Below are 3,628 nucleotides of genomic sequence, written 5' to 3'. Positions count from 1 at the left end.
ATGTAACGGCTACTCGTGTAGTATTCTCTATTTATCGCAGTAAACCTACACATATTTTTTTGGCTCGTCTCTTACTAAGTAACAACGGTATGAATATTTCATCTTTAAAACAGTGCGTCGTTAAATAAACCATGTCTTTCCTTTCCTTCATCCGTAAAAACAAATAGCGGTTGCGTGGCTCCTTCCATAATTAACAGACATTATTGTAATATAGAAATTGCACTAAACTGCATGCAGACATTAACGGTGGTGTGTAATCCACCTACAGTTTCGCGCGGTTAATCTAATATACGAGATGCAAAAATGCATGCATTACGGAGACTGTCCCATTACGCTAACATTTAGCAGATTACCATGACGACGGCCTAAAAAAAAATGCTAGGAATCACCTTTATTTGTTCCTGTTACGAGGAAGAAAAAAAGTCATTTATTTTCATTAATATGTTATTTCTGTAATACCGGAATAATTCGCGAGGAGAAGGAGATAAAACGTTAAGCTATGTTGAACTGTGCTGCCGTGATTTCCATGAGATGTTTACGTGTCTTGTTAACATTCGTCTATTTCACACCCAATAGTCGATGTATTATTATTACTTTTTTTCTGGGGTGTTGTTCAGCATTCATTCAGTCAGTCAGTCAGTCAGTCGGTCTTAAAGGGACATACTCTAGTTTCAACCCGTGAAAATTAACACTAAGTTTAGTTCATCTACAAAGCTATGTGTTGTTTAGCATTCATTCATTCATTCGTTCATTCATTCATTCAGTCAGTCAGTCAGTCAGTCAGTCAGTCAGTCAGTCGGTCTTAAAGGGACATACTCTAGTTTCAACCCGTGAAAATTAACACTAAGTTTACTTTATCTACAAACCTATGTGTTGTTTAGCATTCATTCATTCATTCGTTCATTCATTCATTCATTCATTCAGTCAGTCAGTCAGTCAGTCAGTCAGTCAGTCGGTCTTAAAGGGACATACTCTAGTTTCAACCCGTGAAAATTAACACTAAGTTTACTTTATCTACAAACCTATGTGTTGTTTAGCATTCATTCATTCATTCGTTCATTCATTCATTCATTCAGTCAGTCAGTCAGTCAGTCGGTCTTAAAGGGACATACTCTAGTTTCAACCCGTGAAAATTAACACTAAGTTTACTTTATCTACAAACCTATGTGTTGTTTAGCATTCATTCATTCATTCGTTCATTCATTCATTCATTCAGTCAGTCAGTCAGTCAGTCAGTCAGTCAGTCGGTCTTAAAGGGACATACTCTAGTTTCAACCCGTGAAAATTAACACTAAGTTTACTTTATCTACAAACCTATGTGTTGTTTAGCATTCATTCATTCATTCATTCGTTCATTCATTCATTCAGTCAGTCAGTTAGTCAGTCAGTCAGTCAGTCGGTCTTAAAGGGACATACTCTAGTTTCAACCCGTGAAAATTAACACTAAGTTTAGTTCATCTACAAACCTGTGTGTTGTTTAGCATTCATTCATTCATTCATTCGTTCATTCATTCAGTCAGTCAGTCAGTCAGTCAGTCAGTCAGTCAGTCAGTCAGCTTTAAAGGAACATACTCTAGTTTCAACCTGTGAAAATTAACACTAAGTTTAGTTAATCTACAAACCTGTAACACATTTGGATAAAGTTACAATTGAGTGAAATATGAGTCTGTGACTTTGAAATGGTGAAATAACCTCTAAAAATAGACTAAAACTCTACTCCATAACTGTTACTTCTCAGACGTACGTGCGTTTTAAAAACTTTTAGAAATGCATTTTGTGATATTAAAAACACCAAGATGACCAAAAACACTTCGAATGTATTGAAATTTATAATCTAAACAATAAAATCTAAGTAAAGTATGATTTAAGTTATCAAAAACGGTTATAACAGTAAAACAAATATGCGTTAGTGTTTAAAAACTAGGGTATGTCCCTTTAACATCAGCAATATTATTATAGATGGTCCAAGTTGCCATTTAATTTTATGTTTTACGAATGACAGAGATGGAGACATACAGCGAGACAGGTGAATAGGAAGGAAATGTTTTATTTAACGACGCACTCAACACATTTTATTTACTTCATGGGCTACTCCTTTATAGTAACAGCAACGGATCTTTTAAATGTACCATCGCACAGACAGGATAACACATACCACGGCCTTTGATATACCAGTCGTGATGCACTGGCTGGAGCGGGAAATAGCCCAATAGGTCAACCGACGGGGATCGATCCCAGACTGACCGCGTATCACTGGGCTACGTCCCGTGCCCTCAGGTGAATAGAGACAGGCAGACAGACACGGAGGAGAGGGCGGAGAAAGAGACAGATAAATACACGTAGAGAGACAGACAGAAAGAGACAGACAAACAGAGACAGATAAATACATTTAGAGAGACAGACAGAAAGAGAGATAAATAAACGTAGAGAGACAGACAGAAAGAGACAGACAGACAGAGACAGATAAATACATTTAGAGAGAAAGAGAGATAAATAAACGTAGAGAGACAGACAGAATGAAACAGATAAGTACATGTAGAGAGACAGACAGAAAGAGAGATAAATACACGTAGAGAGACAGACAGAAAGAGACAGACAGACAGAGACAGATAAATACATTTAGAGAGACAGACAGAAAGAGAGATAAATACACGTAGAGAGACAGACAGAAAGAGGCAGACAGACAGAGACAGATAAATACATTTAGAGAGACAGACAGAAAGAGAGATAAATAAACGTAGAGAGACAGACAGAAAGAGACAGATAAGTACATGTAGAAAGACAGACAGAAAGAGACAGACAGACAGAGACAGATAAATACATTTAGAGAGACAGACAGAAAGAGAGATAAATACACGTAGAGAGACAGACAGAAAGAGACAGACAAATACACGTAGAGAGACAGACAGAAAGAGACAGACAGGCAGAGACAGATAAATACATGTAGAGAGACAGACAGAAAGAGACAGACAGACAGAGACAGATAAATAAATTTAGAGAGACAGACAGAAAGAGAGATAAATACACGTAGAGAGACAGGCAGAAAGAGACAGACAAATACACGTATAGAGACAGACAGAAAGAGACAGAGATAAATACACGTATAGAGACAGACAGAAAGAGACAGATAAATACACGTAGAGAGACAGACAGACAGAGACAGATAAATACATTTAGAGAGACATACAGAAAGAGAGATAAATAAACGTAGAGAGACAGACAGAAAGAGACAGATAAATATACGTAGAGAGACAGACAGAAAGAGACATATAAATACATGTAGAGAGACAGACAGAAAGAGACAGATAAATACACGTAGAGAGACAGACAGAAAGAAACAGATAAATACATGTAGAGAGACAGACAGAAAGAGACAGATAAATACACGTAGAGAGACAGACAGAAAGAGACAGATAAATACATGTAGAGAGACAGACAGAAAGAGACAGATAAATACACGTAGAGAGACAGACAGACAGAAAGAGACAGATAAATACACGTAGAGAGACAGACAGACAGAGACAGATAAATACATTTAGAGAGACAGACAGAAAGAGAGATAAATAAACGTAGAGAGACAGACAGAAAGAGACAGATAAATATACGTAGAGAGACAGACAGAAAGAGA

Source organism: Gigantopelta aegis, chromosome 11 (assembly GCF_016097555.1).
Source record: "Gigantopelta aegis isolate Gae_Host chromosome 11, Gae_host_genome, whole genome shotgun sequence".
Taxonomy (NCBI): domain Eukaryota; kingdom Metazoa; phylum Mollusca; class Gastropoda; order Neomphalida; family Peltospiridae; genus Gigantopelta; species Gigantopelta aegis.
The sequence above is the reverse complement of the archived record's forward strand: the minus strand, read 5'-3'. Positions refer to the sequence as shown.